This window comes from Mauremys mutica, chromosome 22, assembly GCF_020497125.1.
Source record: "Mauremys mutica isolate MM-2020 ecotype Southern chromosome 22, ASM2049712v1, whole genome shotgun sequence".
In the NCBI taxonomy this organism is placed as follows: Eukaryota; Metazoa; Chordata; order Testudines; family Geoemydidae; genus Mauremys; species Mauremys mutica.
This window is the reverse complement of record NC_059093.1, coordinates 6555979-6583620: the sequence shown is the minus strand read 5'-3', so window position 1 is coordinate 6583620 and position 27642 is coordinate 6555979. Positions and strand designations below refer to the sequence as shown.

At 53.4% G+C, this 27642-nt stretch overlaps 3 long non-coding RNA genes across 7 annotated transcripts; 2 read left to right on the top strand and 1 right to left on the bottom strand.

Annotated features, from left to right (window-relative positions):
- The first annotated feature begins 164 nt into the window (after nt 1-164).
- Nucleotides 165-11187, top strand: LOC123354747. 4 transcript variants are annotated; one of them, XR_006574853.1, is made up of 5 exons: nt 165-179; nt 3245-4767; nt 4876-7559; nt 7668-10746; nt 10845-11187. It is a non-coding gene; the product is annotated as an uncharacterized LOC123354747 (long non-coding RNA). The 4 variants fall into 4 exon arrangements; XR_006574852.1 differs by lacking the exon at nt 165-179 and adding an exon at nt 270-408; XR_006574854.1 differs by lacking the exon at nt 165-179 and adding an exon at nt 626-640.
- LOC123354751 lies at nt 10707-25529 on the bottom strand. Of its 2 annotated transcripts, XR_006574859.1 has the most exons (5): nt 25344-25529; nt 21625-21730; nt 18038-18143; nt 16039-16110; nt 10707-10828 (listed from the first exon to the last, which is right to left on the bottom strand). It is a non-coding gene; the product is annotated as an uncharacterized LOC123354751 (long non-coding RNA). The 2 variants fall into 2 exon arrangements; XR_006574858.1 differs by lacking the exon at nt 10707-10828 and having other exon boundaries at nt 15950-16110; nt 25344-25527.
- LOC123354750 lies at nt 22220-25932 on the top strand. Its single transcript, XR_006574857.1, has 3 exons — nt 22220-23979; nt 24120-25295; nt 25404-25932. It is a non-coding gene; the product is annotated as an uncharacterized LOC123354750 (long non-coding RNA).
- Nucleotides 25933-27642: the final 1710 nt, after the last annotated feature.

Here is a 27642-nt window from a genome sequence, read left to right as displayed (position 1 = left end):
GTTCACACTGAGCCACCTCCAGAAGGGCTGGGTGGGATGGGCAAGAGGAAAGGGAAAGTCCAGAGGCGGCTTGTGCTAACAGGACAGGAGTCACTGGGCAGGAGAAGCCTGGCAGCAGTTCACACTGACTGGGCAGAGGCGCTGAACAGGAAAGCCCACAGGTGGCTCACGCTGACTGGGTAGGAGGGGCTGGGCGGGAAAACCACTGAGGTGGCTCACGCTGACTGGGTAGGAGGGGCTGGGCGGGAAAACCACTGAGGTGGCTCACGCTGACTGGGTAGGAGGGGCTTGGCAGGAGAAGCCTGGAGGCAGCTCATGCTGACTGGGCAGGAGAGGCTGGACAGGAAAGCCCAGAGGTGGTTCGTGCTGACTGGGCAGAAGCAACAGGCTGGGGTAACCACTGAGGAGGTTTGTACTGACTGGGCAGAGGCGCTGGGCGGGAAAGCTGTCAGAAGCCCTGCACTGACTGGCCAAGAGGTGCTGGGTGGGAAAGCCCAGAGGCGGCTCGCGCTGACTGGGCAGGAGTCATTGGGTGGGAAAGCCCTCAGGTGCCCTGCATTGGCTGAGCGGGAGGCTCTGGGCAGGAGACGCTGGAAGCAGTTCGCACTGACTGGGCTGATGTGCTGAACAGGGACATCAGGTTGTTCACGCTGACTAGGGAGGAGGCGCTGGGCGGGAAAACCACTGAGGTGGCTCACGCTGACTGGGAAGGAGGCGCTGGGCGGGAAAACCACTGAGGTGTCTCACGCTGACTGGGAAGGAGGCGCTGGGCGGGAAAACCACTGAGGTGTCTCACGCTGACTGGGAAGGAGGCGCTGGGCGGGAAAACCACTGAGGTGGCTCACGCTGACTGGGTAGGAGGTGCTGGGTGGGAAAACCACTGAGGCAGCTCACGCTGACTGGGTAGGAGGGGCTGGGCGGGAAAACCACTGAGGTGGCTCACGCTGACTGGATAGGAGGCGCTGGGCAGGAAAGCTGTCAGGAGCCCTGCACTGACTGGCCAAAAGGCGCTGGGCGGGAAAACCACTGAGGTGGCTCACGCTGACTGGGAAGGAGGTGCTGGGCGGGAAAACCACTGAGGTGGCTCACGCTGACTGGGCAGGAGATGCTGGGCAGGAAAACCACTGAGGTGGCTCATGCTGACTGGGAAGGAGGCGCTGGGCGGGAAAACCACTGAGGTGTCTCACGCTGACTGGGCAGGAGATGCTGGGCGGGAAAACCACTGAGGTGGCTCACGCTGACTGGGAAGGAGGCGCTGGGCGGGAAAACCACTGAGGTGGCTCACGCTGACTGGGAAGGAGGCGCTGGGTGGGAAAACCACTGAGGCAGCTCACGCTGACTGGGTAGGAGGGGCTGGGCGGGAAAACCACTGAGGTGGCTCACGCTGACTGGGTAGGAGGGGCTGGGCGGGAAAACCACTGAGGTGGCTCACGCTGACTGGGCAGGAGATGCTGGGCGGGAAAACCACTGAGGTGGCTCACGCTGACTGGGTAGGAGGGGCTGGGTGGGAAAACCACTGAGGCAGCTCACGCTGACTGGGCAGGAGGGGCTGGGTGGGAAAATCACTGAGGTGTCTCACGCTGACTGGGCAGGAGGGGCTGGGTGGGAAAACCACTGAGGTGGCTCACGCTGACTGGGCAGGAGGGGCTGGGTGGGAAAACCACTGAGGCAGCTCACGCTGACTGGGCAGGAGGTGCTGGGCAGGAAAACCACTGAGGTGTCTCACGCTGACTGGGTAGGAGATGCTGGGCGGGAAAACCACTGAGGTGTCTCATGCTGACTGGGTAGGAGGCGCTGGGCGGGAAAGCTGTCAGGAGCCCTGCGCTGACTGGCCAAGAGGTGCTGGGTCGGAAAACCCAGAGGTGGATCACGCTGACTGGGCAGAAGTCAACGGGCGGGAGATGCCTGTAGGCGCAGAAAAGCCCCTGCAGCGCTTTGTGCTGACTGGGCAGGGGGTGCTGGGTGGGAAAGCCCTGAGGCGGTCTTCCCTGGCTATGCAGAAGGCGCTGGGTGGGAAAGCTCACGCTGACAGGCAAAGCGGGAAAGCCCAGAGGTGGCTTATGCTGACTGGGCAGGAGGCACTGGGAGGGAGAAGCCTGAAGGGAGTTCACGCTGACTGGGCAGAGGTGCTGAACAGGAAAGCCCAGAGGTGTCTCACACTGAATGGGCAGGAGGCGCTGGGCGGGAAAGCCCAGAGACGTCTGGCACTGACTGGGTAGGAGGCATTGGGCGGGAAAGCTCTCAGGCGGTCTGCCCTGGCTATGCGGAAGGCGCTGGGCGGGAAAGTCCAGAGGCGGTTCACACTGACAGGCAGAGGTTCAGAGTGGGAAAGCCCAGAGCTGGCTCCTGCTGACTGGGCTTTAGGCACTGGGGGAAAAACCCGAAGGTGGGTCAAGCAGACTGGGCAGGAGGGGCTCGGTTTGAGAAGCCCATGGGTGGCTTGCGCAGGCAGAGCAGAAGGTACTGGGCAGAAAAGCCCAGAGGGAATTCATGCTGATGAGGCAGCAGGTGTTGGGCGGGAAAGCCCAGAGGCAGCTCACACTGACTGGGCAGGAGGCACTGGGTGGGGAAAACCACTGAGCACTCAGGCTGACTGGGCTGTAGGCACTGGGGGGAGAGTCTGAAAATAGGTTGCGCTGCCTGGGAAAAAGGTGATGGGCGGGAAAACACAAGAGCTGGCTCGCTCTAGATGTGTAGTAGGGGCTGGCTGGGAAACCCAAGCAATGGCTCGTGCTGACAAGGCACGTGGTGCTGAGCGGGAAAGCTCAGAGACAGCTCATGCTGACAGAGCAGGAAGCACAGGGCAGAAAAAAACAGAAATGACATGAGCTGATTGGACAGAAGCAGCTAGGCAGGAAAACCACTTAGGCAGCATGGGCTCCATGGGTGCAAAAAGGGGGAAACGGTTCCACTAAATAGACAAGAAGAATTCGGTGTGCAACATCAAAGGCATGTTGTACTGACTGCCCATGAAGCCCTAGATGCGAAATACCTGTGAAGCCCTGACCTGACAGGAAAAGAGGAACAGAGTAGGAAATCTCTTAGGCATTTCCTGATTACAGGACAGAAGGAGCTAAATTTTCGTACAAGCTCTCCTGCCTTCTGCTACGGATTAGTGCCGAAACCTAGGAATTGGGGTGATTTCAAGGAGGGGAGAGGACCTTATCCATTTAATCAGAATTGACCTTGGAATCGTGGTGCCACTGAGCCCGCTTCACCTCACTCTCTTTCTACCTCTTTCTAGCAACTCAAAGGAAAAAAAGAAGATGACAACAGAAGAAAAAAAAACTCCAAGAGAAGAAAAGGCCAGTCAAAAACCACACACACATTGCACACATGGCCCTCCCTGTGGCATTTACACTTGTCCACCTAGGCTTAATCCCCCTGGAGGGACTAGGGGAAACGACCTCTCCGTAAACGGAGATCAAGGTCCGCTCCTTACCAAGAGAAATCCTTTATGGGCCCATTGCGCACCTGTGGCTGAGTGACCCCCCTTTAAGAAGGGTTGAGGTCTCTGTGCATTTCGGCTCTTCAGGACTTAGCCTTTAACACGCCCCGTGCCACTGACCTCTCGCTGTAAGAAGGGTGCGGGTCTCCCCTTTCTAGCTTGTCTTGGGCCGCTGGCACTTGCTGGGCAAAGAGACCACCCTCTACCGAGGGAATAGAGGTCTCTCCTTTTCAGCGCTCTTGGCAATGGCCCATTGAAATGGCCCTGGCTTAAAAACCACCCTGTAAGGAGGCTTTGGGTCTCCTTCGCCATGCTTATGTAGCCACAAGTCACTTTGACATGCCAGGCAAAAGGACCGCCCTGTAACCAGGGCCTAAGGTCTTATCCCTCTCATTCTTAAACTAGCAGAACCCCCTTGTGCCTCTGGCTGAGTGACCCCCCTTTAAGAAGGGTCGAGGTCTCTCTGGCTTTCTACTATTCAGGACCTAGCCTTTAAAATACCCTGTGCCGATGACCTCTCCCTGTAAGAAGGGTGCAGGTCTCCCCTTTCTAGCTTGTCTTGGGCCGCTGGCACTTGCTGGGCAAAGGGACCACCCTCTACCGAGGGAATGGAGGTCCCTCCTTTTCAGCGCTTTTGGCAATGGCCCATTGGGATGCGCCTGGCTTAAGGACCACCCTGTAAGGAGGGTTTGGGTCTCCTTCCCCACCCTTATTTAGACACAGGTCACTTTGACACGCCAGGTAAAAGGACCGCCCTGTAACCAGGGCCTAAGGTCTTATCCCTCTCATTCTTAAACTAGCAGAACCCCCTTGTGCCTCTGGCTGAGTGACCCCCCTTTAAGAAGGGTTGAGGTTCTACTTCGGCTAGTCACCGTAAATGGCACTAGAATGATTTCTACTTGGCTCTTCTGGGTTCTGAAGTGAAATCTGATTTGTGTCCCATGGATTTCCTGTCCGGGACACATGGAACCAGGTGTGGCGAAGGGGCGGCTGTAAGGGGATGGTGGAGGCCGTGAAAAATTCAACCCTTTCCTCAAAAAAGCCAAGAAATCACCAAAGTCCAAAGTGAGCTCCCTCTAACTAGGGTGTAGGTCTTTCTCTCACTTTCCCAAGATTACACTCCCCTTTGAAAGCTAGTTCTAGAAACCAGCCTCTTGAGAGAGTTAAGGGTTTGCCCTTGTAGCTGCCCTGTGCCCGTGGCCTCCTCACGCACTCAGCCAAGTCAAAGCCCAGCATACTCTGCATCCGGATGGCCCTGAGTTCTGCTGCAAGCTCTCCTGCCTTCTGCTACGGATTGGTGCCGAAGCCTAGGAACTGGGGTAATTTCAAGGAGGGGCGAGGACCTTGTCCATTTCATCTGCATTGACCTTGAAATTGTGGTGTCCACTGAGCCCGCTTCACCTCTCTCTCTTTCTCTCTCTTTCTAGCAACTCAAAGGACAAAATGAAGACGACGACAGAAGCACCAAAGAAACTGCAGGAAAAGAGAAGAAAAGGCCAGTCAAAAACCACACACACATTGCACACATGGCCCTCCCTGTGGCATTTAAACTTGTCCGCCTAGGCTTAACCCCCCTGGAGGGACCAGGGGAAAGGACCTCTCCGTAAACGGAGATCAAGGTCCGCTCCTTGCCAAGAGAAATGCTTTATGGGCCCATTGCGCACCTGCGGCTGAGTGACCCCCCTTTAAGAAGGGTTGAGGTCTCTGTGCATTTCGGCTCTTCAGGACTTAGCCTTTAACATGCCCCGTGCCAATGACCTCTCCCTGTAAGAAGGGTGCAGGTCTCCCCTTTCTAGCTTGTCTTGGGCCGCTGGCACTTGCTGGGCAAAGAGACCACCCTCTACCGAGGGAATGGGGGTCTCTCCTTTTCAGCGCTCTTGGCAATGGCCCATTGAAATGGCCCTGGCTTAAAGACCACCCTGTAAGGAGGGTTTGGGTCTCCTTCGCCACGCTTATGTAGCCACATGCCAGGCAAAAGGACCGCCCTGTAACCAGGGTGTAAGGTCTTAGCCCTCTCGTTCTTAAACTAGGAGAGCCTCTTTGTGCCTGTGGCTGAGTGACCCCCCTTTAAGAAGGGTTGCGGTTCCAGTTCTGTTAGTCGCAGAAAATTCCCCAAGAATGATTTCTATTTGGCTTTTTTGAGCTTTGAGGTGAAATCTTATTTGTGACCCGTGTATTTCTTCTCCGGGTCACGTGTAACCCGGTGTGGCGAAGGGGCGGCTGTAAGGGGATGGTGGAGGCCGTGAAAAATTCGACCCTTCTTTCCCAGAGAGCCAACAAATCGGCCCAAATTCCGTATCTCACAAAGTCTGGAACTGAACAGGTGAGGAAGCGGGCTCCTTTCAGAGCCTCATTTCCATGCAATCCTTCCTCATCTCCTCTTGCCCTGCCCAATTTACACTGCCCAATCAACCTCAGCTTTGAGCCCGTGTTTGATTCGGCACAAGAAAGACGTTGCTGGACGTAGCATTTGTAAGGGTACAGATTCGGAGAGCTCCGTAAGTTGTGTCTGAATTCCAGGCCTTTTGTTTCTTTGCTGACAGAACGAGGCTATTCCTAGGGCTATGTTTGAAGTGATTGATGCAGCTGTCCTTTTGGAAATGTGCTCATGCTCAGCTGGTGTAGGTTCTTGGCGTGGTATTCAGAACTTGCACGGGGGTGCACCTAACCCTACTAACAGGACTGTGTTTTGGTCAAGGTTAGGGGGCACAAAGTTGAAATTTTCTTGGTGGGGTAGGAAGGTAAGTCGGGAAGGGTGTTGCCGAGGGATGGAGGATTTAATGGTAATGCGAGACTCAGCGGGACTCCTCCCTTACCTGTTCATTACCAGATCTTTTCACATTGGGGACTTTCCCCCCTTTCTTTAAAGGAGGACTATTTTCCTAAAGAAAGGGTGACCGCCCTGTACTCAGGGATCGGGTCTGTTTCCCTTTTCTCCTCTCTGCGTTGGCCCTTTTAATGCCAAAGTCCCTGGCTGGCCAAAGAGAGCCCCCTCTACCGAGGGAATGGAGGTCTCTCCTTTTCAGCGCTTTTGGCAATGGCCCATTGGGATGCGCCTGGCTTAAGGACCACCCTGTAAGGAGGGTTTGGGTCTCCTTCGCCACGCTTATGTAGCCACAGCTCACTTTGATACGCCAGGCAAAAGGACCGCCCTGTAACCAGGGTGTAAGGTCTTAGCCCTCTCATTCTTGAACTAGGAGAGCCTCTTTGTGCCTGTGGCTGAGTGACCCCCCTTTAAGAAGGGTCGAGGTCTCTCTGGCTTTCTGCTATTTAGAACCTAGCCTTTAATATGCCCCGTGCCACTGACCTCTCCCTGTAAGAAGGGTGCAGGTCTCCCCTTTCTAGCTTGTCTTGGGCCGCTGGCACTTGCTGGGCAAAGGGACCACCCTCTACCGAGGGAATGGAGGTCCCTCCTTTTCAGCGCTTTTGGCAATGGCCCATTGGGATGCGCCTGGCTTAAGGACCACCCTGTAAGGAGGGTTTGGGTCTCCTTCCCCACCCTTATTTAGACACAGGTCACTTTGACACGCCAGGTAAAAGGACCGCCCTGTAACCAGGGCCTAAGGTCTTATCCCTCTCATTCTTAAACTAGCAGAACCCCCTTGTGCCTCTGGCTGAGTGACCCCCCTTTAAGAAGGGTTGAGGTTCTACTTCGGCTAGTCACCGTAAATGGCACTAGAATGATTTCTACTTGGCTCTTCTGGGTTCTGAAGTGAAATCTGATTTGTGTCCCATGGATTTCCTGTCCGGGACACATGGAACCAGGTGTGGCGAAGGGGCGGCTGTAAGGGGATGGTGGAGGCCGTGAAAAATTCAACCCTTTCCTCAAAAAAGCCAAGAAATCACCAAAGTCCAAAGTGAGCTCCCTCTAACTAGGGTGTAGGTCTTTCTCTCACTTTCCCAAGATTACACTCCCCTTTGAAAGCTAGTTCTAGAAACCAGCCTCTTGAGAGAGTTAAGGGTTTGCCCTTGTAGCTGCCCTGTGCCCGTGGCCTCCTCACGCACTCAGCCAAGTCAAAGCCCAGCGTACTCTGCATCCGGATGGCCCTGAGTTCTGCTGCAAGCTCTCCTGCCTTCTGCTACGGATTGGTGCCGAAGCCTAGGAACTGGGGTAATTTCAAGGAGGGGCGAGGACCTTGTCCAATTCATCTGCATTGACCTTGGAATTGTGGTGTCCACTGAGCCCGCTTCACCTCTCTCTCTTTCTCTCTCTTTCTAGCAACTCAAAGGACAAAATGAAGACGACGACAGAAGCACCAAAGAAACTGCAGGAAAAGAGAAGAAAAGGCCAGTCAAAAACCACACACACATTGCACACATGGCCCTCCCTGTGGCATTTACACTTGTCCGCCTAGGCTTAATCCCCCTGGAGGGACCAGGGGAAAGGACCTCTCCGTAAACGGAGATCAAGGTCCGCTCCTTGCCAAGAGAAATGCTTTATGGGCCCAATGCGCACCTGCGGCTGAGTGACCCCCCTTTAAGAAGGGTTGAGGTCTCTGTGCATTTCGGCTCTACAGGACTTAGCCTTTAACATGCCCCGTGCCACTGACCTCTCCCTGTAAGAAGGGTGCGGGTCTCCCCTTTCTAGCTTGTCTTGGGCCGCTGGCACTTGCTGGGCAAAGGGACCACCCTCTACCGAGGGAATGGAGGTCTCTCCTTTTCAGCGCTTTTGGCAATGGCCCATTGAAATGCCCCTGGCTTAAGGACCACCCTGTAAGGAGGGTTTGGGTCTCCTTCGCCACGCTTATGTAGCCACAGATCACTTGGACACGCCAGGCAAAAGGACCGCCCTGTAACCGGGGCCTAAGGTCTTATCCCTCTCATTCTTAAACTAGCAGAACCCCCTTGTGCCTCTGGCTGAGTGACCCCCCTTTAAGAAGGGTCGAGGTCTCTCTGGCTTTCTACTATTCAGGACCTAGCCTTTAAAATGCCCTGTGCCAATGATCTCTCCCTGTAAGAAGGGTGCAGGTCTCCCCTTTCTAGCTTGTCTTGGGCCGCTGGCACTTGCTGGGCAAAGAGACCACCCTCTACCGAGGGAATGGGGGTCTCTCCTTTTCAGCGCTCTTGGCAATGGCCCATTGAAATGGCCCTGGCTTAAAGACCACCCTGTAAGGAGGGTTTGGGTCTCCTTCGCCACGCTTATGTAGCCACATGCCAGGCAAAAGGACCGCCCTGTAACCAGGGTGTAAGGTCTTAGCCCTCTCGTTCTTAAACTAGGAGAGCCTCTTTGTGCCTGTGGCTGAGTGACCCCCCTTTAAGAAGGGTTGCGGTTCCAGTTCTGTTAGTCGCAGAAAATTCCCCAAGAATGATTTCTATTTGGCTTTTTTGAGCTTTGAGGTGAAATCTTATTTGTGACCCGTGTATTTCTTCTCCGGGTCACGTGTAACCCGGTGTGGCGAAGGGGCGGCTGTAAGGGGATGGTGGAGGCCGTGAAAAATTCGACCCTTCTTTCCCAGAGAGCCAACAAATCGGCCCAAATTCCGTATCTCACAAAGTCTGGAACTGAACAGGTGAGGAAGCGGGCTCCTTTCAGAGCCTCACTTCCATGCAATCCTTCCTCATCTCCTCTTGCCCTGCCCAATTTACACTGCCCAATCAACCTCAGCTTTGAGCCCGTGTTTGATTCGGCACAAGAAAGACGTTGCTGGACGTAGCATTTGTAAGGGTACAGATTCGGAGAGCTCCGTAAGTTGTGTCTGAATTCCAGGCCTTTTGTTTCTTTGCTGACAGAACGAGGCTATTCCTAGGGCTATGTTTGACGTGATTGATGTGGCTGTCCTTTTGGAAATGTGCTCATGCTCAGCTGGTGTAGGTTCTTGGCGTGGTATTCAGAACTTGCACGGGGGTGCACCTAACCCTACTAACAGGACTGTGTTTTGGTCAAGGTTAGGGGGCACAAAGTTGAAATTTTCTTGGTGGGGTAGGAAGGTAAGTCGGGAAGGGTGTTGCCGAGGGATGGAGGATTTAATGGTAATGCGAGACTCAGCGGGACTCCTCCCTTACCTGTTCATTACCAGATCTTTTCACATTGGGGACTTTCCCCCCCTTCTTTAAAGGAGGACTATTTTCCTAAAGAAAGGGTGACCGCCCTGTACTCAGGGATCGGGTCTGTTTCCCTTTTCTCCTCTCTGCGTTGGCCCTTTTAATGCCAAAGTCCCTGGCTGGCCAAAGAGAGCCCCCTCTACCGAGGGAATGGAGGTCTCTCCTTTTCAGCGCTTTTGGCAATGGCCCATTGGGATGCGCCTGGCTTAAGGACCACCCTGTAAGGAGGGTTTGGGTCTCCTTCGCCACGCTTATGTAGCCACAGCTCACTTTGATACGCCAGGCAAAAGGACCGCCCTGTAACCAGGGTGTAAGGTCTTAGCCCTCTCATTCTTGAACTAGGAGAGCCTCTTTGTGCCTCTGGCTGAGTGACCCCCCTTTAAGAAGGGTCGAGGTCTCTCTGGCTTTCTGCTATTTAGAACCTAGCCTTTAATATGACCCGTGCCACTGACCTCTCCCTGTAAGAAGGGTGCAGGTCTCCCCTTTCTAGCTTGTCTTGGGCCGCTGGCACTTGCTGGGCAAAGGGACCACCCTCTACCGAGGGAATGGAGGTCCCTCCTTTTCAGCGCTTTTGGCAATGGCCCATTGGGATGCGCCTGGCTTAAGGACCACCCTGTAAGGAGGGTTTGGGTCTCCTTCCCCACCCTTATTTAGACACAGGTCACTTTGACACGCCAGGTAAAAGGACCGCCCTGTAACCAGGGCCTAAGGTCTTATCCCTCTCATTCTTAAACTAGCAGAACCCCCTTGTGCCTCTGGCTGAGTGACCCCCCTTTAAGAAGGGTTGAGGTTCTACTTCGGCTAGTCACCGTAAATGGCACTAGAATGATTTCTACTTGGCTCTTCTGGGTTCTGAAGTGAAATCTGATTTGTGTCCCATGGATTTCCTGTCCGGGACACATGGAACCAGGTGTGGCGAAGGGGCGGCTGTAAGGGGATGGTGGAGGCCGTGAAAAATTCAACCCTTTCCTCAAAAAAGCCAAGAAATCACCAAAGTCCAAAGTGAGCTCCCTCTAACTAGGGTGTAGGTCTTTCTCTCACTTTCCCAAGATTACACTCCCCTTTGAAAGCTAGTTCTAGAAACCAGCCTCTTGAGAGAGTTAAGGGTTTGCCCTTGTAGCTGCCCTGTGCCCGTGGCCTCCTCACGCACTCAGCCAAGTCAAAGCCCAGCGTACTCTGCATCCGGATGGCCCTGAGTTCTGCTGCAAGCTCTCCTGCCTTCTGCTACGGATTGGTGCCGAAGCCTAGGAACTGGGGTAATTTCAAGGAGGGGCGAGGACCTTGTCCAATTCATCTGCATTGACCTTGGAATTGTGGTGTCCACTGAGCCCGCTTCACCTCTCTCTCTTTCTAGCAACTCAAAGGACAAAATGAAGACGACGACAGAAGCACCAAAGAAACTGCAGGAAAAGAGAAGAAAAGGCCAGTCAAAAACCACACACACATTGCACACATGGCCCTCCCTGTGGCATTTACACTTGTCCGCCTAGGCTTAATCCCCCTGGAGGGACCAGGGGAAAGGACCTCTCCGTAAACGGAGATCAAGGTCCGCTCCTTGCCAAGAGAAATGCTTTATGGGCCCATTGCGCACCTGCGGCTGAGTGACCCCCCTTTAAGAAGGGTTTAGGTCTCTGTGCATTTCGGCTCTTCAGGACTTAGCCTTTAACATGCCCCGTGCCACTGACCTCTCCCTGTAAGAAGGGTACGGGTCTCCCCTTTCTAGCTTGTCTTGGGCCGCTGGCACTTGCTGGGCAAAGGGACCACCCTCTACCGAGGGAATGGAGGTCTCTCCTTTTCAGCGCTTTTGGCAATGGCCCATTGAAATGCCCCTGGCTTAAGGACCACCCTGTAAGGAGGGTTTGGGTCTCCTTCACCACGCTTATGTAGCCACAGATCACTTGGACACGCCAGGCAAAAGGACCGCCCTGTAACCGGGGCCTAAGGTCTTATCCCTCTCATTCTTAAACTAGCAGAACCCCCTTGTGCCTCTGGCTTAGTGACCCCCCTTTAAGAAGGGTCGAGGTCTCTCTGGCTTTCTACTATTCAGGACCTAGCCTTTAAAATGCCCTGTGCCAATGATCTCTCCCTGTAAGAAGGGTGCAGGTCTCCCCTTTCTAGCTTGTCTTGGGCCGCTGGCACTTGCTGGGCAAAGAGACCACCCTCTACCGAGGGAATGGGGGTCTCTCCTTTTCAGCGCTTTTGGCAATGGCCCATTGGGATGCGCCTGGCTTAAGGACCACCCTGTAAGGAGGGTTTGGGTCTCCTTCGCCACGCTTATGTAGCCACAGCTCACTTTGATACGCCAGGCAAAAGGACCGCCCTGTAACCAGGGTGTAAGGTCTTAGCCCTCTCATTCTTGAACTAGGAGAGCCTCTTTGTGCCTCTGGCTGAGTAACCCCCCTTTAAGAAGGGTCGAGGTCTCTCTGGCTTTCTGCTATTTAGAACGTAGCCTTTAATATGCCCCGTACCACTGACCTCTCCCTGTAAGAAGGGTGCAGGTCTCCCCTTTCTAGCTTGTCTTGGGCCGCTGGCACTTGCTGGGCAAAGGGACCACCCTCTACCGAGGGAATGGAGGTCCCTCCTTTTCAGCGCTTTTGGCAATGGCCCATTGGGATGCGCCTGGCTTAAGGACCACCCTGTAAGGAGGGTTTGGGTCTCCTTCCCCACCCTTATTTAGACACAGGTCACTTTGACACGCCAGGTAAAAGGACCGCCCTGTAACCAGGGCCTAAAGTCTTATCCCTCTCATTCTTAAACTAGCAGAAACCCCCTTGTGCCTCTGGCTGAGTGACCCCCCTTTAAGAAGGGTTGAGGTTCTACTTCGGCTAGTCACCGTAAATGGCACTAGAATGATTTCTACTTGGCTCTTCTGGGTTCTGAAGTGAAATCTGATTTGTGTCCCATGGATTTCCTGTCCGGGACACATGGAACCAGGTGTGGCGAAGGGGCGGCTGTAAGGGGATGGTGGAGGCCGTGAAAAATTCAACCCTTTCCTCAAAAAAGCCAAGAAATCACCAAAGTCCAAAGTGAGCTCCCTCTAACTAGGGTGTAGGTCTTTCTCTCACTTTCCCAAGATTACACTCCCCTTTGAAAGCTAGTTCTAGAAACCAGCCTCTTGAGAGAGTTAAGGGTTTGCCCTTGTAGCTGCCCTGTGCCCGTGGCCTCCTCACGCACTCAGCCAAGTCAAAGCCCAGCGTACTCTGCATCCGGATGGCCCTGAGTTCTGCTGCAAGCTCTCCTGCCTTCTGCTACGGATTGGTGCCGAAGCCTAGGAACTGGGGTAATTTCAAGGAGGGGCGAGGACCTTGTCCAATTCATCTGCATTGACCTTGGAATTGTGGTGTCCACTGAGCCCGCTTCACCTCTCTCTCTTTCTCTCTCTTTCTAGCAACTCAAAGGACAAAATGAAGACGATGACAGAAGCACCAAAGAAACTGCAGGAAAAGAGAAGAAAAGGCCAGTCAAAAACCACACACACATTGCACACATGGCCCTCCCTGTGGCATTTACACTTGTCCGCCTAGGCTTACTCCCCCTGGAGGGACCAGGGGAAAGGACCTCTCCGTAAACGGAGATCAAGGTCCGCTCCTTGCCAAGAGAAATGCTTTATGGGCCCATTGCGCACCTGCGGCTGAGTGACCCCCCTTTAAGAAGGGTTGAGGTCTCTGTGCATTTCGGCTCTTCAGGACTTAGCCTTTAACATGCCCCGTGCCATGACCTCTCCCTGTAAGAAGGGTGCGGGTCTCCCCTTTCTAGCTTGTCTTGGGCCGCTGGCACTTGCTGGGCAAAGGGACCACCCTCTACCGAGGGAATGGAGGTCTCTCCTTTTCAGCGCTTTTGGCAATGGCCCATTGAAATGCCCCGGCTTAAGGACCACCCTGTGAGGAGGGTTTGGGTCTCCTTCGCCACGCTTATGTAGCCACAGATCACTTGGACACGCCAGGCAAAAGGACCGCCCTGTAACCGGGGCCTAAGGTCTTATCCCTCTCATTCTTAAACTAGCAGAACCCCCTTGTGCCTCTGGCTGAGTGACCCCCCTTTAAGAAGGGTCGAGGTCTCTCTGGCTTTCTACTATTCAGGACCTAGCCTTTAAAATGCCCTGTGCCAATGACCTCTCCCTGTAAGAAGGGTGCAGGTCTCCCATTTCTAGCTTGTCTTGGGCCGCTGGCACTTGCTGGGCAAAGAGACCACCCTCTACCGAGGGAATGGGGGTCTCTCCTTTTCAGCGCTCTTGGCAATGGCCCATTGAAATGGCCCTGGCTTAAAGACCACCCTGTAAGGAGGGTTTGGGTCTCCTTCGCCACGCTTATGTAGCCACATGCCAGGCAAAAGGACCGCCCTGTAACCAGGGTGTAAGGTCTTAGCCCTCTCGTTCTTAAACTAGGAGAGCCTCTTTGTGCCTGTGGCTGAGTGACCCCCCTTTAAGAAGGGTTGCGGTTCCAGTTCTGTTAGTCGCAGAAAATTCCCCAAGAATGATTTCTATTTGGCTTTTTTGAGCTTTGAGGTGAAATCTTATTTGTGACCCGTGTATTTCTTCTCCGGGTCACGTGTAACCCGGTGTGGCGAAGGGGCGGCTGTAAGGGGATGGTGGAGGCCGTGAAAAATTCAACCCTTCTTTCCCAGAGAGCCAACAAATCGGCCCAAATTCCGTATCTCACAAAGTCTGGAACTGAACAGGTGAGGAAGCGGGCTCCTTTCAGAGCCTCACTTCCATGCAATCCTTCCTCATCTCCTCTTGCCCTGCCCAATTTACACTGCCCAATCAACCTCAGCTTTGAGCCCGTGTTTGATTCGGCACAAGAAAGACGTTGCTGGACGTAGCATTTGTAAGGGTACAGATTCGGAGAGCTCCGTAAGTTGTGTCTGAATTCCAGGCCTTTTGTTTCTTTGCTGACAGAACGAGGCTATTCCTAGGGCTATGTTTGACGTGATTGATGTGGCTGTCCTTTTGGAAATGTGCTCATGCTCAGCTGGTGTAGGTTCTTGGCGTGGTATTCAGAACTTGCACGGGGGTGCACCTAACCCTACTAACAGGACTGTGTTTTGGTCAAGGTTAGGGGGCACAAAGTTGAAATTTTCTTGGTGGGGTAGGAAGGTAAGTCGGGAAGGGTGTTGCCGAGGGATGGAGGATTTAATGGTAATGCGAGACTCAGCGGGACTCCTCCCTTACCTGTTCATTACCAGATCTTTTCACATTGGGGACTTTCCCCCCCTTCTTTAAAGGAGGACTATTTTCCTAAAGAAAGGGTGACCGCCCTGTACTCAGGGATCGGGTCTGTTTCCCTTTTCTCCTCTCTGCGTTGGCCCTTTTAATGCCAAAGTCCCTGGCTGGCCAAAGAGAGCCCCCTCTACCGAGGGAATGGAGGTCTCTCCTTTTCAGTGCTTTTGGCAATGGCCCATTGGGATGCGCCTAGCTTAAGGACCACCCTGTAAGGAGGGTTTGGGTCTCCTTCGCCACGCTTATGTAGCCACAGCTCACTTTGATACGCCAGGCAAAAGGACCGCCCTGTAACCAGGGTGTAAGGTCTTAGCCCTCTCATTCTTGAACTAGGAGAGCCTCTTTGTGCCTGTGGCTGAGTGACCCCCCTTTAAGAAGGGTCGAGGTCTCTCTGGCTTTCTGCTATTTAGAACCTAGCCTTTAATATGCCCCGTGCCACTGACCTCTCCCTGTAAGAAGGGTGCAGGTCTCCCCTTTCTAGCTTTTCTTGGGCCGCTGGCACTTGCTGGGCAAAGGGACCACCCTCTACCGAGCGAATGGAGGTCCCTCCTTTTCAGCGCTTTTGGCAATGGCCCATTGGGATGCGCCTGGCTTAAGGACCACCCTGTAAGGAGGGTTTGGGTCTCCTTCCCCACCCTTATTTAGACACAGGTCACTTTGACACGCCAGGTAAAAGGACCGCCCTGTAACCAGGGCCTAAGGTCTTATCCCTCTCATTCTTAAACTAGCAGAACCCCCTTGTGCCTCTGGCTGAGTGACCCCCCCTTTAAGAAGGGTTGAGGTTCTACTTCGGCTAGTCACCGTAAATGGCACTAGAATGATTTCTACTTGGCTCTTCTGGATTCTGAAGTGAAATCTGATTTGTGTCCCATGGATTTCCTGTCCGGGACACATGGAACCAGGTGTGGCGAAGGGGCGGCTGTAAGGGGATGGTGGAGGCCGTGAAAAATTCAACCCTTTCCTCAAAAAAGCCAAGAAATCACCAAAGTCCAAAGTGAGCTCCCTCTAACTAGGGTGTAGGTCTTTCTCTCACTTTCCCAAGATTACACTCCCCTTTGAAAGCTAGTTCTAGAAACCAGCCTCTTGAGAGAGTTAAGGGTTTGCCCTTGTAGCTGCCCTGTGCCCGTGGCCTCCTCACGCACTCAGCCAAGTCAAAGCCCAGCGTACTCTGCATCCGGATGGCCCTGAGTTCTGCTGCAAGCTCTCCTGCCTTCTGCTACGGATTGGTGCCGAAGCCTAGGAACTGGGGTAATTTCAAGGAGGGGCGAGGACCTTGTCCAATTCATCTGCATTGACCTTGGAATTGTGGTGTCCACTGAGCCCGCTTCACCTCTCTCTCTTTCTCTCTCTTTCTAGCAACTCAAAGGACAAAATGAAGACGACGACAGAAGCACCAAAGAAACTGCAGGAAAAGAGAAGAAAAGGCCAGTCAAAAACCACACACACATTGTACACATGGCCCTCCCTGTGGCATTTACACTTGTCCGCCTAGGCTTAATCCCCCTGGAGGGACCAGGGGAAAGGACCTCTCCGTAAACGGAGATCAAGGTCCGCTCCTTGCCAAGAGAAATGCTTTATGGGCCCATTGCGCACCTGCGGCTGAGTGACCCCCCTTTAAGAAGGGTTGAGGTCTCTGTGCATTTCGGCTATTCAGGACTTAGCCTTTAACATGCCCCGTGCCAATGACCTCTCCCTGTAAGAAGGGTACGGGTCTCCCCTTTCTAGCTTGTCTTGGGCCGCTGGCACTTGCTGGGCAAAGGGACCACCCTCTACCGAGGGAATGGAGGTCTCTCCTTTTCAGCGCTTTTGGCAATGGCCCATTGAAATGCCCCTGGCTTAAGGACCACCCTGTAAGGAGGGTTTGGGTCTCCTTCACCACGCTTATGTAGCCACAGATCACTTGGACACGCCAGGCAAAAGGACCGCCCTGTAACCAGGGCCTAAGGTCTTATCCCTCTCATTCTTAAACTAGCAGAACCCCCTTGTGCCTCTGGCTGAGTGACCCCCCTTTAAGAAGGGTCGAGGTCTCTCTGGCTTTCTACTATTCAGGACCTAGCCTTTAAAATGCCCTGTGCCAATGATCTCTCCCTGTAAGAAGGGTGCAGGTCTCCCCTTTCTAGCTTGTCTTGGGCCGCTGGCACTTGCTGGGCAAAGAGACCACCCTCTACCGAGGGAATGGGGGTCTCTCCTTTTCAGCGCTTTTGGCAATGGCCCATTGGGATGCGCCTGGCTTAAGGACCACCCTGTAAGGAGGGTTTGGGTCTCCTTCGCCACGCTTATGTAGCCACAGCTCACTTTGATACGCCAGGCAAAAGGACCGCCCTGTAACCAGGGTGTAAGGTCTTAGTCCTCTCATTCTTGAACTAGGAGAGCCTCTTTGTGCCTCTGGCTGAGTAACCCCCCTTTAAGAAGGGTCGAGGTCTCTCTGGCTTTCTGCTATTTAGAACGTAGCCTTTAATATGCCCCGTGCCACTGACCTCTCCCTGTAAGAAGGGTGCAGGTCTCCCCTTTCTAGCTTGTCTTGGGCCGCTGGCACTTGCTGGGCAAAGGGACCACCCTCTACCGAGGGAATGGAGGTCCCTCCTTTTCAGCGCTTTTGGCAATGGCCCATTGGGATGCGCCTGGCTTAAGGACCACCCTGTAAGGAGGGTTTGGGTCTCCTTCCCCACCCTTATTTAGACACAGGTCACTTTGACACGCCAGGTAAAAGGACCGCCCTGTAACCAGGGCCTAAAGTCTTATCCCTCTCATTCTTAAACTAGCAGAACCCCCTTGTGCCTCTGGCTGAGTGACCCCCCTTTAAGAAGGGTTGAGGTTCTACTTCGGCTAGTCACCGTAAATGGCACTAGAATGATTTCTACTTGGCTCTTCTGGGTTCTGAAGTGAAATCTGATTTGTGTCCCATGGATTTCCTGTCCGGGACACTTGGAACCAGGTGTGGCGAAGGGGCGGCTGTAAGGGGATGGTGGAGGCCGTGAAAAATTCAACCCTTTCCTCAAAAAAGCCAAGAAATCACCAAAGTCCAAAGTGAGCTCCCTCTAACTAGGGTGTAGGTCTTTCTCTCACTTTCCCAAGATTACACTCCCCTTTGAAAGCTAGTTCTAGAAACCAGCCTCTTGAGAGAGTTAAGGGTTTGCCCTTGTAGCTGCCCTGTGCCCGTGGCCTCCTCACGCACTCAGCCAAGTCAAAGCCCAGCGTACTCTGCATCCGGATGGCCCTGAGTTCTGCTGCAAGCTCTCCTGCCTTCTGCTACGGATTGGTGCCAAAGCCTAGGAACTGGGGTAATTTCAAGGAGGGGCGAGGACCTTGTCCAATTCATCTGCATTGACCTTGGAATTGTGGTGTCCACTGAGCCCGCTTCACCTCTCTCTCTTTCTCTCTCTTTCTAGCAACTCAAAGGACAAAATGAAGACGACGACAGAAGCACCAAAGAAACTGCAGGAAAAGAGAAGAAAAGGCCAGTCAAAAACCACACACACATTGCACACATGGCCCTCCCTGTGGCATTTACACTTGTCCGCCTAGGCTTACTCCCCCTGGAGGGACCAGGGGAAAGGACCTCTCCGTAAACGGAGATCAAGGTCCGCTCCTTGCCAAGAGAAATGCTTTATGGGCCCATTGCGCACCTGCGGCTGAGTGACGAGTGACCCCCCTTTAAGAAGGGTTGAGGTCTCTGTGCATTTCGGCTCTTCAGGACTTAGCCTTTAACATACCCCGTGCCATGACCTCTCCCTGTAAGAAGGGTGCGGGTCTCCCCTTTCTAGCTTCTCTTGGGCCGCTGGCACTTGCTGGGCAAAGGGACCACCCTCTACCGAGGGAATGGAGGTCTCTCCTTTTCAGCGCTTTTGGCAATGGCCCATTGAAATGCCCCGGCTTAAGGACCACCCTGTAAGGAGGGTTTGGGTCTCCTTCGCCACGCTTATGTAGCCACAGATCACTTGGACACGCCAGGCAAAAGGACCGCCCTGTAACCAGGGCCTAAGGTCTTATCCCTCTCATTCTTAAACTAGCAGAACCCCCTTGTGCCTCTGGCTGAGTGACCCCCCTTTAAGAAGGGTCGAGGTCTCTCTGGCTTTCTACTATTCAGGACCTAGCCTTTAAAATGCCCTGTGCCAATGACCTCTCCCTGTAAGAAGGGTGCAGGTCTCCCATTTCTAGCTTGTCTTGGGCCGCTGGCACTTGCTGGGCAAAGAGACCACCCTCTACCGAGGGAATGGGGGTCTCTCCTTTTCAGCGCTCTTGGCAATGGCCCATTGAAATGGCCCTGGCTTAAAGACCACCCTGTAAGGAGGGTTTGGGTCTCCTTCGCCACGCTTATGTAGCCACATGCCAGGCAAAAGGACCGCCCTGTAACCAGGGTGTAAGGTCTTAGCCCTCTCGTTCTTAAACTAGGAGAGCCTCTTTGTGCCTGTGGCTGAGTGACCCCCCTTTAAGAAGGGTTGCGGTTCCAGTTCTGTTAGTCGCAGAAAATTCCCCAAGAATGATTTCTATTTGGCTTTTTTGAGCTTTGAGGTGAAATCTTATTTGTGACCCGTGTATTTCTTCTCCGGGTCACGTGTAACCCGGTGTGGCGAAGGGGCGGCTGTAAGGGGATGGTGGAGGCCGTGAAAAATTCGACCCTTCTTTCCCAGAGAGCCAACAAATCGGCCCAAATTCCGTATCTCACAAAGTCTGGAACTGAACAGGTGAGGAAGCGGGCTCCTTTCAGAGCCTCACTTCCATGCAATCCTTCCTCATCTCCTCTTGCCCTGCCCAATTTACACTGCCCAATCAACCTCAGCTTTGAGCCCGTGTTTGATTCGGCACAAGAAAGACGTTGCTGGACGTAGCATTTGTAAGGGTACAGATTCGGAGAGCTCCGTAAGTTGTGTCTGAATTCCAGGCCTTTTGTTTCTTTGCTGACAGAACGAGGCTATTCCTAGGGCTATGTTTGAAGTGATTGATGCGGCTGTCCTTTTGGAAATGTGCTCATGCTCAGCTGGTGTAGGTTCTTGGCGTGGTATTCAGAACTTGCACGGGGGTGCACCTAACCCTACTAACAGGACTGTGTTTTGGTCAAGGTTAGGGGGCACAAAGTTGAAATTTTCTTGGTGGGGTAGGAAGGTAAGTCGGGAAGGGTGTTGCCGAGGGATGGAGGATTTAATGGTAATGCGAGACTCAGCGGGACTCCTCCCTTACCTGTTCATTACCAGATCTTTTCACATTGGGGACTTTCCCCCCCTTCTTTAAAGGAGGACTATTTTCCTAAAGAAAGGGTGACCGCCCTGTACTCAGGGATCGGGTCTGTTTCCCTTTTCTCCTCTCTGCGTTGGCCCTTTTAATGCCAAAGTCCCTGGCTGGCCAAAGAGAGCCCCCTCTACCGAGGGAATGGAGGTCTCTCCTTTTCAGCGCTTTTGGCAATGGCCCATTGGGATGCGCCTGGCTTAAGGACCACCCTGTAAGGAGGGTTTGGGTCTCCTTCGCCACGCTTATGTAGCCACAGCTCACTTTGATACGCCAGGCAAAAGGACCGCCCTGTAACCAGGGTGTAAGGTCTTAGCCCTCTCATTCTTGAACTAGCAGAACCCCCTTGTGCCTCTGGCTGAGTGACCCCCCTTTAAGAAGGGTCGAGGTCTCTCTGGCTTTCTACTATTCAGGACCTAGCCTTTAAAATGCCCTGTGCCAATGACCTCTCCCTGTAAGAAGGGTGCAGGTCTCCCATTTCTAGCTTGTCTTGGGCCGCTGGCACTTGCTGGGCAAAGAGACCACCCTCTACCGAGGGAATGGGGGTCTCTCCTTTTCAGCGCTCTTGGCAATGGCCCATTGAAATGGCCCTGGCTTAAAGACCACCCTGTAAGGAGGGTTTGGGTCTCCTTCGCCACGCTTATGTAGCCACAGCTCACTTTGATACGCCAGGCAAAAGGACCGCCCTGTAACCAGGGTGTAAGGTCTTAGCCCTCTCATTCTTGAACTAGGAGAGCCTCTTTGTGCCTCTGGCTGAGTGACCCCCCTTTAAGAAGGGTCGAGGTCTCTCTGGCTTTCTGCTATTTAGAACGTAGCCTTTAATATGCCCCGTGCCACTGACCTCTCCCTGTAAGAAGGGTGCAGGTCTCCCCTTTCTAGCTTGTCTTGGGCCGCTGGCACTTGCTGGGCAAAGGGACCACCCTCTACCGAGGGAATGGAGGTCCCTCCTTTTCAGCGCTTTTGGCAATGGCCCATTGGGATGCGCCTGGCTTAAGGACCACCCTGTAAGGAGGGTTTGGGTCTCCTTCCCCACCCTTATTTAGACACAGGTCACTTTGACACGCCAGGTAAAAGGACCGCCCTGTAACCAGGGCCTAAGGTCTTATCCCTCTCATTCTTAAACTAGCAGAACCCCCTTGTGCCTCTGGCTGAGTGACCCCCCTTTAAGAAGGGTTGAGGTTCTACTTCGGCTAGTCACCGTAAATGGCACTAGAATGATTTCTACTTGGCTCTTCTGGGTTCTGAAGTGAAATCTGATTTGTGTCCCATGGATTTCCTGTCCGGGACACTTGGAACCAGGTGTGGCGAAGGGGCGGCTGTAAGGGGATGGTGGAGGCCGTGAAAAATTCAACCCTTTCCTCAAAAAAGCCAAGAAATCACCAAAGTCCAAAGTGAGCTCCCTCTAACTAGGGTGTAGGTCTTTCTCTCACTTTCCCAAGATTACACTCCCCTTTGAAAGCTAGTTCTAGAAACCAGCCTCTTGAGAGAGTTAAGGGTTTGCCCTTGTAGCTGCCCTGTGCCCGTGGCCTCCTCACGCACTCAGCCAAGTCAAAGCCCAGCGTACTCTGCATCCGGATGGCCCTGAGTTCTGCTGCAAGCTCTCCTGCCTTCTGCTACGGATTGGTGCCGAAGCCTAGGAACTGGGGTAATTTCAAGGAGGGGCGAGGACCTTGTCCAATTCATCTGCATTGACCTTGGAATTGTGGTGTCCACTGAGCCCGCTTCACCTCTCTCTCTTTCTCTCTCTTTCTAGCAACTCAAAGGACAAAATGAAGACGACGACAGAAGCACCAAAGAAACTGCAGGAAAAGAGAAGAAAAGGCCAGTCAAAAACCACACACACATTGCACACATGGCCCTCCCTGTGGCATTTACACTTGTCCGCCTAGGCTTACTCCCCCTGGAGGGACCAGGGGAAAGGACCTCTCCGTAAACGGAGATCAAGGTCCGCTCCTTGCCAAGAGAAATGCTTTATGGGCCCATTGCGCACCTGCGGCTGAGTGACCCCCCTTTAAGAAGGGTTGAGGTCTCTGTGCATTTCGGCTCTTCAGGACTTAGCCTTTAACATGCCCCGTGCCATGACCTCTCCCTGTAAGAAGGGTGCGGGTCTCCCCTTTCTAGCTTGTCTTGGGCCGCTGGCACTTGCTGGGCAAAGGGACCACCCTCTACCGAGGGAATGGAGGTCTCTCCTTTTCAGCGCTTTTGGCAATGGCCCATTGAAATGCCCCGGCTTAAGGACCACCCTGTAAGGAGGGTTTGGGTCTCCTTCGCCACGCTTATGTAGCCACAGATCACTTGGACACGCCAGGCAAAAGGACCGCCCTGTAACCAGGGCCTAAGGTCTTATCCCTCTCATTCTTAAACTAGCAGAACCCCCTTGTGCCTCTGGCTGAGTGACCCCCCTTTAAGAAGGGTCGAGGTCTCTCTGGCTTTCTACTATTCAGGACCTAGCCTTTAAAATGCCCTGTGCCAATGACCTCTCCCTGTAAGAAGGGTGCAGGTCTCCCATTTCTAGCTTGTCTTGGGCCGCTGGCACTTGCTGGGCAAAGAGACCACCCTCTACCGAGGGAATGGGGGTCTCTCCTTTTCAGCGCTCTTGGCAATGGCCCATTGAAATGGCCCTGGCTTAAAGACCACCCTGTAAGGAGGGTTTGGGTCTCCTTCGCCACGCTTATGTAGCCACATGCCAGGCAAAAGGACCGCCCTGTAACCAGGGTGTAAGGTCTTAGCCCTCTCGTTCTTAAACTAGGAGAGCCTCTTTGTGCCTGTGGCTGAGTGACCCCCCTTTAAGAAGGGTTGCGGTTCCAGTTCTGTTAGTCGCAGAAAATTCCCCAAGAATGATTTCTATTTGGCTTTTTTGAGCTTTGAGGTGAAATCTTATTTGTGACCCGTGTATTTCTTCTCCGGGTCACGTGTAACCCGGTGTGGCGAAGGGGCGGCTGTAAGGGGATGGTGGAGGCCGTGAAAAATTCGACCCTTCTTTCCCAGAGAGCCAACAAATCGGCCCAAATTCCGTATCTCACAAAGTCTGGAACTGAACAGGTGAGGAAGCGGGCTCCTTTCAGAGCCTCACTTCCATGCAATCCTTCCTCATCTCCTCTTGCCCTGCCCAATTTACACTGCCCAATCAACCTCAGCTTTGAGCCCGTGTTTGATTCGGCACAAGAAAGACGTTGCTGGACGTAGCATTTGTAAGGGTACAGATTCGGAGAGCTCCGTAAGTTGTGTCTGAATTCCAGGCCTTTTGTTTCTTTGCTGACAGAACGAGGCTATTCCTAGGGCTATGTTTGAAGTGATTGATGCGGCTGTCCTTTTGGAAATGTGCTCATGCTCAGCTGGTGTAGGTTCTTGGCGTGGTATTCAGAACTTGCACGGGGGTGCACCTAACCCTACTAACAGGACTGTGTTTTGGTCAAGGTTAGGGGGCACAAAGTTGAAATTTTCTTGGTGGGGTAGGAAGGTAAGTCGGGAAGGGTGTTGCCGAGGGATGGAGGATTTAATGGTAATGCGAGACTCAGCGGGACTCCTCCCTTACCTGTTCATTACCAGATCTTTTCACATTGGGGACTTCCCCCCCTTCTTTAAAGGAGGACTATTTTCCTAAAGAAAGGGTGACCGCCCTGTACTCAGGGATCGGGTCTGTTTCCCTTTTCTCCTCTCTGCGTTGGCCCTTTTAATGCCAAAGTCCCTGGCTGGCCAAAGAGAGCCCCCTCTACCGAGGGAATGGAGGTCTCTCCTTTTCAGCGCTTTTGGCAATGGCCCATTGGGATGCGCCTGGCTTAAGGACCACCCTGTAAGGAGGGTTTGGGTCTCCTTCGCCACGCTTATGTAGCCACAGCTCACTTTGATACGCCAGGCAAAAGGACCGCCCTGTAACCAGGGTGTAAGGTCTTAGCCCTCTCATTCTTGAACTAGGAGAGCCTCTTTGTGCCTCTGGCTGAGTGACCCCCCTTTAAGAAGGGTCGAGGTCTCTCTGGCTTTCTGCTATTTAGAACCTAGCCTTTAATATGCCCCGTGCCACTGACCTCTCCCTGTAAGAAGGGTGCAGGTCTCCCCTTTCTAGCTTGTCTTGGGCCGCTGGCACTTGCTGGGCAAAGAGACCACCCTCTACCGAGGGAATGGGGGTCTCTCCTTTTCAGCGCTCTTGGCAATGGCCCATTGAAATGCGGTCTCCTAAGAAGGGTGCAGGTCTCCCCTTTCTAGCTTGTCTTGGGCCGCTGGCACTTGCTGGGCAAAGAGACCACCCTCTACCGAGGGAATGGGGGTCTCTCCTTTTCAGCGCTCTTGGCAATGGCCCATTGAAATGGCCCTGGCTTAAAGACCACCCTGTAAGGAGGGTTTGGGTCTCCTTCGCCACGCTTATGTAGCCACAGCTCACTTTGATACGCCAGGCAAAAGGACCGCCCTGTAACCAGGGTGTAAGGTCTTAGCCCTCTCATTCTTGAACTAGGAGAGCCTCTTTGTGCCTCTGGCTGAGTGACCCCCCTTTAAGAAGGGTCGAGGTCTCTCTGGCTTTCTGCTATTTAGAACGTAGCCTTTAATATGCCCCGTGCCACAGACCTCTCCCTGTAAGAAGGGTGCAGGTCTCCCCTTTCTAGCTTGTCTTGGGCCGCTGGCACTTGCTGGGCAAAGGGACCACCCTCTACCGAGGGAATGGAGGTCCCTCCTTTTCAGCGCTTTTGGCAATGGCCCATTGGGATGCGCCTGGCTTAAGGACCACCCTGTAAGGAGGGTTTGGGTCTCCTTCCCCACCCTTATTTAGACACAGGTCACTTTGACACGCCAGGTAAAAGGACCGCCCTGTAACCAGGGCCTAAGGTCTTATCCCTCTCATTCTTAAACTAGCAGAACCCCCTTGTGCCTCTGGCTGAGTGACCCCCCTTTAAGAAGGGTTGAGGTTCTACTTCGGCTAGTCACCGTAAATGGCACTAGAATGATTTCTACTTGGCTCTTCTGGGTTCTGAAGTGAAATCTGATTTGTGTCCCATGGATTTCCTGTCCGGGACACTTGGAACCAGGTGTGGCGAAGGGGCGGCTGTAAGGGGATGGTGGAGGCCGTGAAAAATTCAACCCTTTCCTCAAAAAAGCCAAGAAATCACCAAAGTCCAAAGTGAGCTCCCTCTAACTAGGGTGTAGGTCTTTCTCTCACTTTCCCAAGATTACACTCCCCTTTGAAAGCTAGTTCTAGAAACCAGCCTCTTGAGAGAGTTAAGGGTTTGCCCTTGTAGCTGCCCTGTGCCCGTGGCCTCCTCACGCACTCAGCCAAGTCAAAGCCCAGCGTACTCTGCATCCGGATGGCCCTGAGTTCTGCTGCAAGCTCTCCTGCCTTCTGCTACGGATTGGTGCCGAAGCCTAGGAACTGGGGTAATTTCAAGGAGGGGCGAGGACCTTGTCCAATTCATCTGCATTGACCTTGGAATTGTGGTGTCCACTGAGCCCGCTTCACCTCTCTCTCTTTCTCTCTCTTTCTAGCAACTCAAAGGACAAAATGAAGACGACGACAGAAGCACCAAAGAAACTGCAGGAAAAGAGAAGAAAAGGCCAGTCAAAAACCACACACACATTGCACACATGGCCCTCCCTGTGGCATTTACACTTGTCCGCCTAGGCTTACTCCCCCTGGAGGGACCAGGGGAAAGGACCTCTCCGTAAACGGAGATCAAGGTCCGCTCCTTGCCAAGAGAAATGCTTTATGGGCCCATTGCGCACCTGCGGCTGAGTGACCCCCCTTTAAGAAGGGTTGAGGTCTCTGTGCATTTCGGCTCTTCAGGACTTAGCCTTTAACATGCCCCGTGCCATGACCTCTCCCTGTAAGAAGGGTGCGGGTCTCCCCTTTCTAGCTTGTCTTGGGCCGCTGGCACTTGCTGGGCAAAGGGACCACCCTCTACCGAGGGAATGGAGGTCTCTCCTTTTCAGCGCTTTTGGCAATGGCCCATTGAAATGCCCCGGCTTAAGGACCACCCTGTAAGGAGGGTTTGGGTCTCCTTCGCCACGCTTATGTAGCCACAGATCACTTGGACACGCCAGGCAAAAGGACCGCCCTGTAACCAGGGCCTAAGGTCTTATCCCTCTCATTCTTAAACTAGCAGAACCCCCTTGTGCCTCTGGCTGAGTGACCCCCCTTTAAGAAGGGTCGAGGTCTCTCTGGCTTTCTACTATTCAGGACCTAGCCTTTAAAATGCCCTGTGCCAATGACCTCTCCCTGTAAGAAGGGTGCAGGTCTCCCATTTCTAGCTTGTCTTGGGCCGCTGGCACTTGCTGGGCAAAGAGACCACCCTCTACCGAGGGAATGGGGGTCTCTCCTTTTCAGCGCTCTTGGCAATGGCCCATTGAAATGGCCCTGGCTTAAAGACCACCCTGTAAGGAGGGTTTGGGTCTCCTTCGCCACGCTTATGTAGCCACATGCCAGGCAAAAGGACCGCCCTGTAACCAGGGTGTAAGGTCTTAGCCCTCTCGTTCTTAAACTAGGAGAGCCTCTTTGTGCCTGTGGCTGAGTGACCCCCCTTTAAGAAGGGTTGCGGTTCCAGTTCTGTTAGTCGCAGAAAATTCCCCAAGAATGATTTCTATTTGGCTTTTTTGAGCTTTGAGGTGAAATCTTATTTGTGACCCGTGTATTTCTTCTCCGGGTCACGTGTAACCCGGTGTGGCGAAGGGGCGGCTGTAAGGGGATGGTGGAGGCCGTGAAAAATTCGACCCTTCTTTCCCAGAGAGCCAACAAATCGGCCCAAATTCCGTATCTCACAAAGTCTGGAACTGAACAGGTGAGGAAGCGGGCTCCTTTCAGAGCCTCACTTCCATGCAATCCTTCCTCATCTCCTCTTGCCCTGCCCAATTTACACTGCCCAATCAACCTCAGCTTTGAGCCCGTGTTTGATTCGGCACAAGAAAGACGTTGCTGGACGTAGCATTTGTAAGGGTACAGATTCGGAGAGCTCCGTAAGTTGTGTCTGAATTCCAGGCCTTTTGTTTCTTTGCTGACAGAACGAGGCTATTCCTAGGGCTATGTTTGAAGTGATTGATGCGGCTGTCCTTTTGGAAATGTGCTCATGCTCAGCTGGTGTAGGTTCTTGGCGTGGTATTCAGAACTTGCACGGGGGTGCACCTAACCCTACTAACAGGACTGTGTTTTGGTCAAGGTTAGGGGGCACAAAGTTGAAATTTTCTTGGTGGGGTAGGAAGGTAAGTCGGGAAGGGTGTTGCCGAGGGATGGAGGATTTAATGGTAATGCGAGACTCAGCGGGACTCCTCCCTTACCTGTTCATTACCAGATCTTTTCACATTGGGGACTTCCCCCCCTTCTTTAAAGGAGGACTATTTTCCTAAAGAAAGGGTGACCGCCCTGTACTCAGGGATCGGGTCTGTTTCCCTTTTCTCCTCTCTGCGTTGGCCCTTTTAATGCCAAAGTCCCTGGCTGGCCAAAGAGAGCCCCCTCTACCGAGGGAATGGAGGTCTCTCCTTTTCAGCGCTTTTGGCAATGGCCCATTGGGATGCGCCTGGCTTAAGGACCACCCTGTAAGGAGGGTTTGGGTCTCCTTCGCCACGCTTATGTAGCCACAGCTCACTTTGATACGCCAGGCAAAAGGACCGCCCTGTAACCAGGGTGTAAGGTCTTAGCCCTCTCATTCTTGAACTAGCAGAACCCCCTTGTGCCTCTGGCTGAGTGACCCCCCTTTAAGAAGGGTCGAGGTCTCTCTGGCTTTCTACTATTCAG